Source organism: Callorhinus ursinus, unplaced genomic scaffold, assembly GCF_003265705.2.
Source record: "Callorhinus ursinus isolate GAN/ISIS: 27379988/994484 unplaced genomic scaffold, GSC_fseal_2.0 scaffold47, whole genome shotgun sequence".
Classification (NCBI taxonomy): Eukaryota; Metazoa; Chordata; class Mammalia; order Carnivora; family Otariidae; genus Callorhinus; species Callorhinus ursinus.
Genome location: NW_027397109.1, coordinates 2,701,552 through 2,718,741, shown reverse-complemented (window position 1 = coordinate 2,718,741; position 17,190 = coordinate 2,701,552). Strand labels below are relative to the sequence as shown.

At 38.7% G+C, this 17,190-nt stretch overlaps 1 long non-coding RNA gene across 1 annotated transcript in view; it reads right to left on the bottom strand.

The window, feature by feature from the left end:
* Positions 1-534: 534 nt before the first annotated feature.
* LOC141370831 (uncharacterized) overlaps positions 535-17,190 on the bottom strand; it is a 32,991-nt gene continuing 16,335 nt past the window's right edge. The window contains exons 2-3 of the long non-coding RNA XR_012375242.1: positions 1,705-1,810; positions 535-740 (exon numbers count right to left, since the gene is read on the bottom strand). This is a non-coding gene — a long non-coding RNA (uncharacterized lncRNA). The remainder of the gene's footprint in view (positions 741-1,704; positions 1,811-17,190) is intronic.

Below are 17,190 nucleotides of genomic sequence, written 5' to 3'. Positions count from 1 at the left end.
AGCCATCTCCATCCATGGCAGACTCCACCACGATGTGCAATTTCCCTTATCCACTCCAGCATGTTCTCTGTGATCCTCAGCAGTGGTGTAACAATACACCAATAATAAAATACTCAAGTTTGTAGAGGTTTTGCTTTCCTAAGAGAATCTAATCAATGCTATCCCTATAACTGTGTCACGCTAACTTACATATACTTGAATAGCAATTTTAGTCTTCTTTGGATAATAAAGGTATTTATTAAATCAGTTAGGATGCTTTAGTGGCAAGTACAGAAAACCTAACAGAAAAGTGGTTTACATAATGATGACTTTGAAATGTCACATAATAATAAGCCTAAGGGTAGGGCAATTTGAGCGATAATTCACTGGCTTAATGATGTAATTCATGAGCCAGGTTCTTCTTGTCTTCCTGCTCTGCAAATCTTGACACACTGGCCTTTGCCCTCGTGACTTGTTGTCGTTGTTGGTTGTAATACGTCTGCAACAGTTCCAAGCACTGTATTCTCACAAAGATACTTCCAGTGGTGGTAGGAGAGAAAAGTTTCTTCCCCTTTTAACGGCAAGAGAAACTTTCTTAGAATCTCTACTTAAGTCTCACTGGCCGGAACTGTGTCACAAGTTCATTTCTGAACTAATTGCTGACAAAAGGGTCATTGTATCACCATGGCTAACTCAGACTGATCAGCATTTTCTTCCTTCCTTTGGAGAAGGACCCAGCTTCTCTTGAAGTAGATGGCTTACTGGGAAAAAAGGCAAATATGAAGGAGTTAACATCCGTGAGCAACAAACAGTGCCCACTTTTACTTTAAATTTTTAAATAAAGATCAGGTAATCGCCTAATTGGTATTTAACAGAGATAATATTAATTATTTCTCACTTTTGTCAAATTTTACACAAAGCTGTAGTGATAACATTTCAACTTCCTTTTGAAGTCTTAAATTGCTGGTACAATACACTCGATTGCTAAACATTTTCTAATATCAACCCAAACTGTATCTGTTAAACAATGTGAGAATAAATGCAGTTTTCTGTCATTATTCGCCCGACAGCTATTTCTAGGATCACGTCTTAAAAGGAACAAAGACTAACTATTTATATGACACTGATCAATACGAAGACACATCCGGAGGATCTGACTGTATTGTGTCAGATAAAATTAGTATGCCAGGAGCTCAAATGTCATAAAGACAGAAGACTCAACTTCATAAGGGACTTATTAGCAGTCAGACATAGCACATTGTCCTGCACAGACATATGCTGTCTATGCCAAGCATTTGTGATGCTATCTTAATGAATAGAGGAAGAACTCATTTTGAATCTGTAAAGTTTACCAGCAAGTTGAATAATTATACTGACTATTGGTGAAAAAAAAAAAAAAAGTCCTCAAATGTTCTATGTTTCTTTCTCATTTAAAAATATGATTTCTTTCCCAAATCTTCCTTGTGACACCCAACCATTGTACTCCATATCAAATAAATAGATAAAAATATTAATTTCCCCCATGTCTGTCCTGGTCTGTGGATGTTCATGTTTATTTATAATCACGCTGGTTCTCTTGGGCTGTGAGCTGCCTTGCCGAGGAGGTCCCCAGGGCTGTCCATTCAGTCTACATCGTACTTAACACAGTGTCACATGCAGAAAGGTGCTCTGTGATCAATATCAGAAATCTAATTGTAAAAGGTAGAATTAAAATGAATTTTATACTTGTTTAAGTGAAATAAACAGTAGCTCCTCATTCAGGGGAAGAATACGGTTACAGGAAAAATATCTTGCCATTATCTTCTCATGAATATCAACAGTGAATGTCAGGCTAAAGAATGGAAAGGAAAATGAAAAAAATATTATGATGACTTAGCAATAAGTTGGTATTTTCTTATGTAGAATATGTACATATAAATCTATATGTATAAGTATATGCACATGTAACTACACATACATACAAACATGCACATATATAAAACTATACAAGTGGGGCGCCTGGCTGGCTGTCAGTGGAGCATGCGACTCTTGATCTCAGGGTTGTAAGTTCGAGCCCCACATTGGGTGTAAAGGTTACTTAAAAAGAAAATCTTTAATAAATAAATAAATAAAATAAAACTACACAAGTATTAACAAAATACAAGTAGTATTATTATATTAGCTGGAGTCAGAGGTACACAAACCAATTCTATTAACTCGGCCACAGAGGACATCAGAGAGCTCAAGGTCTTTGTGTCATGTGGGGGTTGTCAAGTGGGAAACAGGCATGAGAACTAGGCACAGGAAGGCTCTGAATGGGAACCTAACCCAGCTCCACTGTCCCTACCCCCTCTGGCACTCAGCTTCCGGAACTGCAACACCCCACCATGGGTCTCGACTGTTCTAAAGCCAAATTAAATCATTTCTAAAATGCTCCTGTATCTCAGCATCACTCCTTCAACATAGAGTCCCAGTTAGCTGAGCCTAGGACATAAATCTCATTCCAGGGGCACCTGGGTGGCTCAGTGAGTTGAGCGGCCAGTTCTTGATTTCGTCTCAGGTCATGATCTTGGGGTCCTGGGATCGAGCCCCACATCAGGCTCTGTGCTCAGTGGGAAATCTGCTTGAGGATTCTCTCTCTGCCCTCCCCTCTTTTGAATAAATAAAATAAATCTTAAAAAACAATCCCATTCCAGCTACTATGAAATGAGAAAAGAGAAAACATGGTCCTTCTCACTTCCAAAATGGAATCCCACCAAAACTGACACAGTGGGGACCTTGCTAAACTACAAAAGGCATATAGACAAGAAGGCAAGACAACAGAAGGATCCACCACTATTTGTCATCTATGTAAATTATTCTTCCTCTGCTCACACCTCCAGAAGGGAAAGAGAAAATGGATCCTCAGCACATCAGACAGTCATGCCACAATAAACGTGCTCACTCTTTCCCCAAAGGGAGGCAACTCAGAGTCTTGTCAATTAATTTGAACCTGATCAAAGTCCAGGATTCATTCCTCATATGCAGACACCATCATCACACATTGGAATTCATCTTTCTTGAAGCAAATGGTAAGTAGCATACCCCAAATACTGCTGAAGGGGGAAGAAAATAAATCAGAAATTGAGGTGTGTAAATGTACTCACCACACAACAAAAATAAACATGCGCAGTGGTTATTGCCCTCACTGGGACAAATATGCATGAAACAGAGTTGCTATTTAGGACTTCTCTCCCTCGTTGCCCATTCTGCATCTGCCTACAACTAGCACCCCAGCTGATCAAGGAGGTTGTTGCTGTTTTTAACCTAACTGATTGCTCAAACTTTTATTGTTGTTGGAGACAGGCCTTTCATAGTCTTTTCAGTGTATGGTTTTATTTATTTTTTCATCGAATTTTACTATCCTAAGTGGTAAGATAAAAAGGTGTCTTAAGAGACCACATGGGTTCCACCCATAATCTTCCTTCTCCATTATGAATTAATCATCTTATTTTTCCTTTACAGTCAGGATCAATAACACCAACCAATGCTAAAATGTCTGTTGTTTCCATTTTTCTGAGAGTCATAGATGCTGAAAATGACCGGGTGGCATTAGCTTTCAATGCAATGGAAACGTTGTTGTATGTCCTGATGGAAATATTCTTCCCTGGTGGACTAATATCTCTAAACTAGCAGACCCCAGACTTATGGAAATAAGAAGCAAAACTTTTAAAAGTAGCACTGTAACTGAGACTTCAGTAGACCATTCAAAGATCTTATAATGACAGATACTTCTGGGTTACAGCAAATATTGGTAAGGCTAATGAATCAAAATAAAGCAATTCTTTTCCTTTCTTGTTTTCTTTCAAGTTCCACCCCCCTTAGAAGTGATGTTATGCAGAAACCCAACAATGTTAGAATAATAAGTCCCTTTATAGCACTCCTTCCAGATGCTTGATGGACAAAGACAACACATCCAAATCCATATTAAATATGTCTTCCAATGAGGAAAAGTAGCAACTTATCTTAGAAAGGTTTCAATGTTATTATCTTGTTACAAAACATCTGGCTGCTCCTCCTAAGATGTCATATATATCTGTATTTTAATGTTACTTATATGGATGGCAAATTGGACATCCTTTAGTGGGAGTAGCCTGAACGATCTTGGTAAAGGGGAAGTCCATGTTTTTAAGCCACCCTGAGCATTTAACCTTTTTCCATGGCCACTTGAAATATATAACTAGCACAAAGATACTTCAGGAAAACCAGTACTGACTATTAAGAGCCTCCTCCACCGTGGGTATGACCCTTTGGTAAGCAACCCAAAATAGCCTCACAGCCTGTGTCTTCTGAAAAGTTGCATGCCTCCTCTGTAAATCTCTGTTACAGTTTTCCAAACTTGCCCCTCCAATGTCCTGACCACATGGAAAAACAAATTGCCACAATTGATGAGGCAGTCAAGGGTCCTGGAAACTAATTTGGACATGGTTGAAACCATGAGACAAGACAGAGAGGGCATGTTGCTCTTCTTGTTTGTTCAGGCAAACTTCTGCTGATTTTTTCTATTTATTAGGAGAGAGAGGAGAAGCATTTCCAAATCCACATGCAGTCCAGGTGCCAGTGAGTGTGCTGAGTTGCTCTAGCAAAGAAATCACATCCAGAACAGCAGTTACAGTTGGAGTTAAATCTATACCATTTAAGATAATTCATGCTCATTCTATGAGGTTCCTCACTTTCTGCAACTCCACAATTAGAGAGATAAGTAGAGTTACATTAAGAATCACCACCCCTGGGACACCTGGGTGGTACAGTCAGTTAAACATCTGACTCTTGATTTCAGCTCAGGTCATGACCCCAGGTCCTGGGATCAAGCCCCATACAGGGCTCCATGCTCAGGAGGGAGTCTGCTTGAATATTCTCTCTTTCTCTCCCTCTCCCTGCTCTCTCTTTCTAAAACAAATAAATAAATCTTTAAAAAAAAAAAAAAGAATCACCACTCCTGCATGTTTCGAGTCTTTGATGGCAGCAATAATCTCTTTCGGGAGGAAAATATTCCCCTAGGGATGGGGTATTACTTTTCATTTACCATTTCATTTAGAGAAAGAAGTTCCAAGGGACACAATGGTACCAAAATAACCTTTATTTCTGGGTCACAAAAATGTGTGGGGAATTTCCCTGTGTGTGTGTGTAATGTATTTCAAATATAGAATTTTTCATTTCAAATATATACTATATAACTAGGAAAGGGAAAGAGAATGATTTTGGAGTCCATCAAGCCAAATATCTACTGATTATCTGATATTCCATAAGCTGCCACTTTAATGGAGCACAGTGGTATTTCAGGGTTTTTTGAGCAATAGTCTTAGGATTGAGTTAGTATCTACTAATCCACAAAATGTCTAGATATTTCCCCTCTTTTGTGGTAAGTAGCTTCATATCCCGTAAAGAAGGACTTGGAGAAAGAATCATGTTACATACTTTGATATCATTACAAGGTCAGGTGTGGATGCTATCTGCCTCCATTTAATTTGAGGATAATTGGATCCAGAAACCAATATTGCACTGTATGTTAACTAAGTAAAACTTAAATAAATAAATAAATAAATAAATAAATAAATAAATAAATAAATAAGTTAGGACAACTAGATCCAGGAACTGATTCAGGTGTTGGTATTAGGATGGCAAATACATATCATGATTCCTCAGAATTAGCCTAAGCTTACCACACATGAAGCTCTATTCTCTCCTAACATATACAACCTATTGTTCCATTTAGAAATTTGGAAACTTCTAGCAATTCTGAATCTGCTTTGTCCTAGAGGATCTCATAATCATTAATCAAGGTCAAAGACCCTCAAAAGTCTGTTTACCATGCTGGCCTTTTTATTCTGGAGATTAAATGCAACCACCTGTCTTCTCCTCCTCTGCAATCCTGCTGCCCACCAAAACCAGAAACCTATTTCAAGTACAGTCTCTCAAAAGCATCTTGAATCCTAAGCAAATTACTAATAAGCATGTTTCATAGATGTTGGTGCTCTCGTGACACAATATTTTTCTCAAAGTCTTAGAGAATTTTTGGTATTTCTCAGGAAATACAATTAAGAAATGCTCTAGAATAACACATGACCAATGCACTGCAGTCTTCTAATCCCAAAGTCTTAGGGGCTTCCTCTATGTATTATGACAAGGCTTTTCTGTTCTTTTATCACCTTTGAGTTCCAGGTTTCAGATTTTCAGCATCCATCCAAGAAAACAATTAAAATCACTTCCAGGGAATCTGACTTGCATACTGGAATCATATTAATTTGATCAAATCAAAAGTAATGATCACTCATTAAAAAAAGCTCTGGTGTCCCAGGATCAAGTCCCACATCGGGCTCCCTGCTCAGCAGAGAGTCTGCTTCTCCCTCTGACCCTCATCCCTCTCATGCTCTCTATCTCTCATTCTCTCTCTCTCAAATAAATAAATAAAATCTTTAAAAAAAAAAAAAGCTCAGATCCATCCCTATACATGTTTCCCAGATTTTTGTCAACATGAATTAGTAATTCATTAATATATTTTTTAATATGAAAACATTTTTATGAAGGTGAGTTTATAATTTTTTCCAGAAGTATTGTAGATTATAGTGTTTGTGACCTTGGGGGAGGTAAGTAGGATTTAGGAATGCTCAGATAAGAGGCTAAGAAGAAAAGAAATACTTAATATTTAAAGCAAATAGTTTTGGCAAGAAAGTTACTTAAAACACTTTCATGCTGGGGGGGCAGAGCAAGATGGCGGAGGAGTAGGAGACCTGGATTTGGTCTGGTCTCAGGAATTCAGCTGAATACGGATCAAACCATTCTGAGCACCCACGAACTCAACAGGAGATCGAACAGGAGAGTAGCAACAACTCTCTGAACAGAGAAGCGACCACTTTCTGGAAGGTAGGACGTGCGGAGAAGTGAATCCGAGGCGATATTCGGGAGGATAGACGGCGGGGGAGGGGGCCTCCGTCGGCCGCTTCTGGCAAGTGCTAGAGCCGCGGAGCACAAAATCGGACCTTTTAGAAGTTGGCCCCGCGGAGGGACGTCGCTCCAGTGGCTAAGCGGGGGGTGGAACCCTCGTGGGACAGTGTGGTCTCAGGACCCTCGGGGTCACAGAAAGACCGGGGGTGCCTGAGTGCGGCAGAGCTCCCAGGTATCGGAGCGGGGAAGCCGGCTGCAGAGACAGAGCTGAGGCGCGGGCTCTCAGCTCGGGGTGGCCATAAACTGTGATCCGCAGCCCAGTCGGGGCACGGCTCCTCCAGCAGGGACCCAACAAGCAGCAGAGCCGGGGAGACTCCCCTTCCTTCCCCGGGAGGAGCGGTGCGGGAACGCACCGCAGGGATCTACTGGGTTTGGAGACTCCACACGGGGTCGGGTGCCAGAGATAGAAACGCTCGGTCACAGGCCGGGTGAGCACGGAGTGCGGCCGGAGACCGGGGAGACGGGAGTGACTGCTTTTCTCTGGGGGCACACTGAGGAACGGGGCCCAGAGTTCTCACCTCCTCCCTGGCGGAGATTGGGAGGCCACCATTTTCACTGTCGTCTTCCAACGCTGTACAGAAAGCTTGCAGGGAACAAAAGTTCCCGAGGCAAACCTGAGCAGATTACTTAGCCCGGACTGACAAGGGCGGGGCAATTCCACCTCCGGCAAAGACATTTGGGAACCGCGGCAACAGGCCCCTCCCCCAGAAGATCTGCAAGAACAGCCAGCAAGCCAAGACCAAGTTTACCGATCAATGAGAACGGCAGAACTCCAGGGCTAGGGGAATACTGCACATAGAATTCATGGCTTTTTTACCATGATTCTTTAGTCTTTCAGAGTTAATTTTTTTTCTTTTTCTTTTTCTTTTTTTTGAATTTTTCTTTTTCCCTTTTTAAACCAACATCTTCTCAATGCCTTTTTTAAAAAATCTTTTTTATTTTTCATTTTTAGAGTCATATTCAATCCCTTCATAGTAGTTAACCTCATTTTTGGTATATATATATATATATATATATATTATATATATGTTGTTCTCTCTTTAAAATTTTGGAATACAGTTTCTTCTAACAGACCAAAATATACCCTAAATCTCTAATGTATGGCTTTGTTCTGGTCTCTTGCCTGATCACATTCTCTCCCCCTCCTTTTTTTTAAATTTCTCTTCTTTCTTTTTTCAACCAACTTCTTATCTTATCAATTCCTTTTATAAAATCTTTTATAATTTTCATCTTTACAGTCATATTCCATCCCTTCATCATATTCACCCTTATTTTTGTACATATATGTTTTTCTTTCTTTAAAAAATTGGGGAGGCACTTTCTTCTAATAGATCAATATATGCCCAAAATGTAGTGTGTGGCACTGATCTATGCACCAGCCTGATCATATTTGATCGTATTCTTTTTTTTTTATCTTTTTTTTTCTTTTTTCTTTCTTTCCCATTCTTTCCTCCCAGTTACAGGTCTCTTCTGATTTGTTCAGTGTATATTTTTCTGGGGTCATTGTTACGCTGTTAGCATTTTGTTTTCTCATTCACCTATTGTCCCCTGGACAAAATGACAAAATGGAAAAAATCAGCTCAAAAGAAAGAACAAGAGGCAGTACTGACTACCAAGGACCTAATCAATACGTACATTACTAAGACGTCAGAACTAGAGTTCAGAATGATGATTTTAAAGATATTAGCTGGGCTTGAAAAAAGCATGGAAGATATTAGAGAAACCCTTTCTGGAGAAATAAAGGAACTAAAATCTAACCAAGTCAAAATCAAAAAGGCTATTAATGAGGTGCAATCAAAAATGGAGGCTCTAACTGCTAGGTAAATGAGGCAGAAGAGAGAATTAGTGATACAGAAGGCCAAATGATGGGAAATAAAGAAGCTGAGAAAAGAGAGATAAACAACTACTGGATCACAAGGGCATAATTCGAGATATAAGTGATACCATAAGACAAAAAAAAAATTAGAAAAATTGGGATCCCAGAAGAAGAAAGAGAGAGAGGGGCAGAAGGTATATTGCAGCAAGTTATAGCAGAAAACTTCCCTAATTTGGGGGAAGGAAACAGGCATCAAAATCTAAGAGGCACAGAGAACCCCCCTCAAAATGAATTAAAATAGGTCAACACCCTGACATCTAATAGTAAAACTTATGAGTCTCAGAGATAAAGAGAAAATCCTGAAAGCAGCTCAGGACAAGCGATCTATAACCTACAACTGTAGAAACATTAGATTGGCAACAGACTTATCTACAGAGACCTGGCAGGTAGGAAAGGACTGGCATGATATAGTAGGAGCACTAAATGAGACAAATATGCAGCCAAGAATACTATATCCAGCTAGGCTGTCATTGAAAATAGAAGGAGAGATTAAAGTTTCCAAGACAAACAAAAACTAAAGGAATTTGCAAACATGAAACCAGCCCTCCAAGAAATATTGAAAGGGCTCCTCTAAGCAAAGAGAGAGCCTGAAAGCAGCATAGACCAGAAAGGAACACAGACAATATACAGTCACAGTCACCTTACAGGCAATACAATGGCACTAAATTCATATCTTTCAATAGTTACCCTGAATGTAAATGGCCTAAATGCCCCAATCAAAAGACACAGGCTATCAGATTGTATAAAAAAACAAGACCCATCAATATGCTGTCTGCAAGATTCATTTTAGACGTAAAGACACCTCCAGATTGAAAGTGGGGGGGTGGAAAACCATTTACCATGCTAATGGACACCAAAAGGGAGCTGGGGTGGCAATCCTTATATCAGACAAATTAGAAATCAAACCAAAGACTATAATAAGAGACGAGGAAGGACACTACATCATACTTAAAGGGTCTATCCAACAAGAAGATCTAACAATTGTAAATATCTATGCCCCTAACATGGGAGGAGCCAATTATATAAGACAATTAATAACAAAAGCAAAGAAACACATTGACAACAATACACTAATAGTGGGGGACTTTAACACCTCCCTGACTGAAATGGACAGATCATCTAAGCAAAAGATCAACAAGGAAATAAAGACGTTAAATGACACACTGGACCAAATGGACTTCACAGATATATTCAGAACATTCCATCCCAAAGCAACAGAAGACACATTCTTCTCTAGTGCCCATGGAACATTCTCCAGAATAAATCACATCCTAGGTCACAAATCAGGTCTCAACTGGTACCAAAAGATTGGGATCATTCCCTGCATATTTTCAGACCACAATGTTTTGAAACTAGAACTCAATTACAAGAGGAAAGACAGAAAGAACTCAAATGCATGGAGGCTAAATAGCATCCTACTATAAAATGAATGAGTCAACCAGGAAAATAAAAAAATAATTAAAAAGGGCACCTGGGTGGCTCAGTTGGTTAAGCGACTGCCTTCGGCTCAGGTCATGACCCTGGAGTCCCAGGATCGAGTCCCGCATCGGGCTCCCTGCTCAGCAGGGAGTCTGTTTCTCCCTCTGACCCACTTCCCTCTGGTGCTCTCTGTCTCTCATTCTCTCTCTTTCAAATAAATAAATAAATAATCTTTAAAAAAAATAATTTAAAAAATTCATGGAAACCAATGAAAATGAAAACACAACTGTTCAAAATCTTTGGGATGCTGCAAAGGCAGTCCTAAGAAGAAAGTATATAGCAATACAAGCCTTTCTCAAGAAACAAGAAAAGTCTCAAATACACAACCTAACCCTAGACCTAAAGGAGCTGGAGAAAGAAGAGCAAATATAGCCTAAACCCAGCAGGAGAAGAGAAATAATAAAGATTCAGAGTAGAAATCAATGAAATAGAAACCAAAAAACAGTAGAACAGATCAACGAAACTAGGAGCTCGTTCTTTGAGAGCATTATTAAGATTGATAAACCCCTGGCTAGACTTATCAAAAAGAAAAGAGAGATGACCCAAATAGATAAAATCATGAATGAAAGAGATCACAACCAAAACCAAAGAAATAAAAACAATTGTAGGAACATATTGTGAGCAACCATATACCAGAAAATTAGATAATCTAGGAGAAATAGGTGCATTCCTAGGTTTTCCTTCAGAAAACCTGAACAGACCTATAACCACTAAGGAAATTGAAGCAGTCATCAAAAATCTCCCAAAAAACAAAAGCCCACGGCTGATGGCTTCCCAGGGGAATTCTACCAAACATTTAAAGACAACATAATACCTATTCCTCTGAAACTGTTCCAAAAAATAGAAATGGAAGGAAAACTTCAAAACTCGTTTTATGAGGCCACCATTACCTTTAACCAAAAATCAGACAAAGACCCCATCAAAAAGGAGAATTACAGGCCAATATCCTTGATGAACATGGATGCAAAAATTCTCACCAAAATACTAGCCAGTAGGATGCAACAGTACATTAAAAGTGTTATTCACCACGGCCAAGTGGGATTTATCCCTGGGCTGCAAGATTGGTTCAACATCCACAAATCAATCAATGTGATACAAAACATCAATAAAAGAAAGAACAAGAATCATATGATCCTCTCAATAGATGCAGAAAAAGCATTTGACAAAGTAGAGCATCCGTTCTTGATCAAAACTCTTCAGAGTATAGGGATAGAGGGTACATACCTCAATATCATAAATGCCATCTATGAATAACCCACAGCAAATATCATTCTCAATGGGCAAAAACTGAGAACTTTCCCCCTAAGGTCAGGAACGTGGCAGGGATGTCCACTATCACCACTGCTATTCAACATAATATTAGAAGTCCTAGCCACAGCAATCGGACCACAAAAAAAAAAAAAAAAAAAAAAAAAAAAAAAAAAAAAATGAAAGGCATCCAAATTGGCAAAGAAGTCAAACTCTCACTCTTTGCAGATGATATGATACTTTATGTGGAAAACCTAAAAGACTCCACCCCAAAACTGCTAGAACTCATACAAGAATTCAGTAAAGTGGCAGGATATAAAATCAGTGCACAGAAATCAGTGGCATTCCTATACACCAACAAAAAGACCGAAGAAAGAGAAATTAAGGAGTCAATCCCATTTACAATTGCACCCAAAACCATAAGATACCTAGGAATAGGTAACCAAAGAGGCAAAGTATCTGTACTCAGAAAACTATAAAATACTCATGAAAGAAATTGAGGAAGACACAAACAAATGGAAAAGCGTTCCATACTCATGGATTGGAAGAACAAACATTGTGAAGATGTCAATGCTACCTAGAGTAATCTACACATTCAATGCCATCCCTATGAAAATACTATCCACTTTTTTCAAAGAAATGGAACAAGTAAACCCAAAATTTCTATGGAACCAGAAGAGACCCCGAATAGCCAGAGGAATGTTGAAAAAGAAAAGCAAAGCTGGTGGCATCACAATCCCGGACCTCCAGCTCTATTACAAAGCTGTCATCATCAGGACAGTTGGGTACTGGCACAAAAACAGACACATAGATCAGTGGAACAGAATAGAGAGCCCAGAAATGGACCCTCAACTCTATGGTCAACTAAACTTTGACAAAGCATGAAAGAATGTCCAATGGAAAAAAGACAGTCTCTTCAACACATGGTTTTGGGAAAATTGGGCAGCCACATGCAGAAGAATGAACCTGGACCATTTCCTTACACCACACCCAAAAAAAGACTCCAAATGGATGAAAGACCTTAATGTGAGACAGGAGTCCATCAACATCCTAGAGGAGAACACAGGCAGCAACCTCTTCGACATCAGTTGCAGCAACTTCTTCTTAGAAACAACGCCAAAGGCAAGGGAAGTAAGGGCAAAAATGAACAGTTGGGACATCATCAAGATAAAAAGCTTTTGCACAGCAAACAGTCAACAAAACCAAAAGACAACTGACAGAATGGGAGAAGAATATTTGCAAATGACATATCAGATAAAGGGCTAGTATCCAAAATCTATAAAGAACTTATCAAACTCAACAAGAGTCCAATCAAGAAATGGGCAGAAGACATGAACAGAAGACCTCCAGAGAAGACATCCAAATGGCCAACAGACATATGAAAAAGTGGTCAACATCACTCGGCATCAGGGAAATCCAAATCAAAACCTCAATGAGATACCACCTTACACTAGTCAGAATGGCTAAAATTAACAATTCAGGAACGACAGATGTTGGAGTGTATGTGGAGAAAGGGGAACCCTCCTAGACTGTTGGTGGGAATGCAAGCTGGTGCAGCCACTCTGGAAAACAGTATGGAGGTTCCTCAAAAAGTTGAAAATAGAGCTACTGCATGACCCAGCAATTGCACTACTGGGTTTTTACCCCAAAGATACAAATGTAGTGATCTGAAGGGGCACGTGCACCCCAATGTTTATAGCAGCAATGTCCACAATAGCCAAACTATGGAAAGAGCCAAGATGTCAATCAACAGATGAAAGGATAAAGAAGAAGTGGTATATATCTACAATGGAATCTTATGCAGCCATCAAAAAAATGAAATCTTTCCATTTGCAACAACGTGGATGGAACTAGAGGGTATTATGCTAAGTGAAATAAGTCCGTGAAAGAAAAACATGTATCATATGATCTCACTGATATGAGGAATTCTTAAACTCAGGAAACAAACTGAGGGTTGCTGGAGTGGTGGGGGGTGGGAAGGTTGCAGTGGCTGGGTGATAGACATTGGGGAGGGTATATGCTATGGTGAGTGCTGTGAATTGTGTAGGACTGATGAATCACAGACCTGTATCTCTGAAACAAATAATACATTATATGTTTAAAAAAAAAAAGAAGATAGTAGGAAGGGAAAATGAAGGGGAGGAAATCGGAGGGGGAGAAGAACCATGAGAGACTGTGGACTCTGAGAAACAAACTGAGGGTTTTAGAGGGGAGGGGTATGGGGGGATGGGTTAGCCTGGTGATGGGTATTAAAGAGGGTATGTATTGAATGGAGCACTGGGTGTTATACACAAACAATGAAGCATGAAACACTACATCAAAAATAAATAAATAAATAAATAAATAAATAAATAAATAAATAAATAAAATGAAAAGAAAACATTTTCATGCAACAGTGAGAGAGTCTCATCAAAAGGAAAGAAGGCTACTCTAGTTTCCAAGGAAATGACAAGACTTCTGAATATCCCCTATATATCCGTCTTTAAATTCTATATTTTCCTAATGATTGCCTATTGATCTAAAATCTGGTGAAGCTTTGAATTTAACTGATAATATCATTCAGTGGAGGTTCTTCTGGCCCACAAGAGAAGTTTAAGAAATCTGTATTTTCTCATATATCCTCCATTTAATTATTAGGGTTCTAATATTTCCCAAATAAGTTTTCTATCTTTGACATAAAAAATATGGAGAAGCTTTGATTTCAGTAGATATTGTAATTTAAGTCAAACATTGAGCTTAGACTTTGACTGCTTCTTCTCTATTGAAGCATGAGATGAGATCAAGGAAGTATCTGGATTTCAGGGCACGTGGGTGACTCATTCAGTTAAGTGACTGACTCTTGATTTTGGCTCAGGTCATGGTCTCAGGGTTGTGAGACTGAGCCCAGCATGGAGCCTGCTTAAGTTTCACTCTCTCTCTCCCTCTCCCTCTGCCCTTCCCGTCATCTAAAAAAAAAAAAAAAAAAATATATATATATATATATATATATATATATACACATATATATATGTATATATATCTGTATTTATATATATATATATCTGTATTTCAATTAGTGCCTTGAACAATCTTTCAGGATTTGTGGTTGTCATTCTTTTTCAGCAGCCACCTTGACATACTCCTCTCTTTCATTCATACCAACAGCAAAATGGTCATTCAATATTTGCCTCAGAAAGCACTTCTGAGTGGTGTAGGTGACTACAGGTGATCACTGGAGGTATTCCATTATATGCAATGGACTTAGCCCCGTACCTAGAAGACTATATTAGCTCCAAATAGTTAAGATAAATCCTTCCAAATACCGGTATTAACCATTGAGTTCCATTGCTTACACTATTCTCTATTTTCAATGTCTATACACTTCAAGTTTCTTGATCACAAGCATCAGAAACCAACTCTGTCCAGCCTTAAGCAGAATAGGAATTTCTAGGACCTAGTCTGTGGCAAAACTAGTTATAAAAAATGGTCAGAGACCAAAGGAAGTTATGCAGCAGAAATACATAAGAAGTTAAAGCACAGGAATGATCTCAGTAGGATACTACTCCTGGATGCTGCTGCATCTGGACATTTGATGCCATTTCCACTTTCAACACCATTGCCTCTTGCCATGAATATTTTCTTTTTTAAAAAAGATTTATTTATTTACTTGAGACAGAGAGAGCAGGAGGAGGGGCAGAGGAGAGAAAGAGGGAGAAAGAGAACCTCAAGCAGACTCCCCACTGAGCACAAAGCCCAATGTGGGGCTCTGTCTCACGACTCCAAGATCATGAGCAGGGCTGAAATCAAGAGTTGTACACTTAACCAACTGAGTCATCCAGGTGCCCTGCCATGAATATTTTCTAAATGGTGTCTGTTTTACATTTTTTTTTGTATTGGTTTTCTATTGCTGTCATCATAAATGATTACAAGCTTAACAGTTTAAAATCTCATAGTTCTATAGGTCAGAAATCTAGGCACAGCATGGCTGAGCTGGTTCTCTCTTCTGGATTTCACAAGATGGATATCAAGATGTTAGTAGGGCTGCATTCCCGTCTACAGATTTTAAAGATGGATCCTCTTCCAAGTTTTCCCAGGTTGTTGGCAGAAATCAGGTCCATTTGATTACAGAACTAGGGTTCTCATTTTCATGTTGGCCAGTGACATGTCTCTTAGTTTCTTAGAAGTCACCCCCCATTCTCTAGTTCATAGCCCTGTTCTTCCATCATTAAAGCCAATAATGGCAAGTAGAGCTCTTCTCATGCTTAGAATCTCTCTGACCTCCCCTTCTACCTCACTTTGCCTCATCTCTTTAACTTTTCTGCCTTCTTCTGTTTTTATGGATTCATATGATTACATTGAGGTAATCTATAATCCAGAATAATCTCTATAATATAAATTCAGCTGATTAGTAACCTTATTTTTCTGTGAAGGCCCTCACAGTAGTATCTAGATTAGTGCTTGGTAAATAATCTTGGGATTGGAATCTTGAAGAATATCTTTGGAATTCTGTTGACCACACTTCCATTATGATACAAAACGCTCATCAGAGCATTCAGCCTAATAAACAACATCTTGCATGTCTGACTTAACCTTACCTTCCAGGGAATGGACAGAAACAGAATCTAGCAGTGTGAAACTCTGTGGTCGGAGGTGAGGCCTTCCATTTTACTTACTCTGATATGGTGGATTTATCAATCAAAGGAATAAATAGGTTCAAATCCTTAGTGTTCCTTCCACCAGTGAAATAATGTCCACTATTGGAAGCAAATTCCTTTTGTATTTTGAACTGATGCATTTATTATTTTAACCACATTAATGAAATTAAACCATTAAATTTATATCATTCAAATATACTTCTATTAATGCTAATCTACTAATTGAGGAACAATGGGCAAAAATTTCCTAATTAGCACTTAGCTCCCCAAATATCCATTTACAATAAATAATTTATCGCTTAAATGTATCCTAAAGAAAAATAAATGCCTGAAACATAAAAATTTAATGGTTCTTCTACATTTACTATTGACTTAATACTGTATAAGCACATGATAAAATTGTAATGCACTCTAGGAAAATAATTATTAGAACACACTGCAATTTCTTTGGTAGAAAATTCTCATCAAGTGCACTGACTTAAACAGGTAAATTCATAAGTCACTCAAAGCATAATAAATACAAAAACACTTTTTCTTTATTAGGATTATTATACTTGATTGGTTAATGAAAATCATATACTTAATGTCTGTCTTTCTAGTTGAAGAGACAGTTTGGAGTGTTTCTAAGCCTGCTTCTAAGTCTTATAGATTCCTTTTTCTGTCAGGAGCAGTCCTTGCCTAATTTATTCACTCCATGCAACTGAATCTTGTCAAATGTCTGGTGCAGGCTTTTCTTACTAACAAAATAACCCAGAAAGGATTCTTTCACTGAGGAATTTTTTAAAACAGCCAAAAAATAAAAAAAACATTGATTGAGATATCAGCAAAGAAGAGTGGAGAAGGGGCCCTTAAAAGTCTGTACCTCCACAGAAGCAACCAAAACCTGGTAACAACTGTCAGAATCCACTGAGGGGGAAGGGGAACTTTGGAATCCAATCAAAAGCTTAAAATGATCACGGAAACATTTAATCAAGAGAGGGAAAGAAAAGAAAAAGAAAAGAAAAGAAAAGA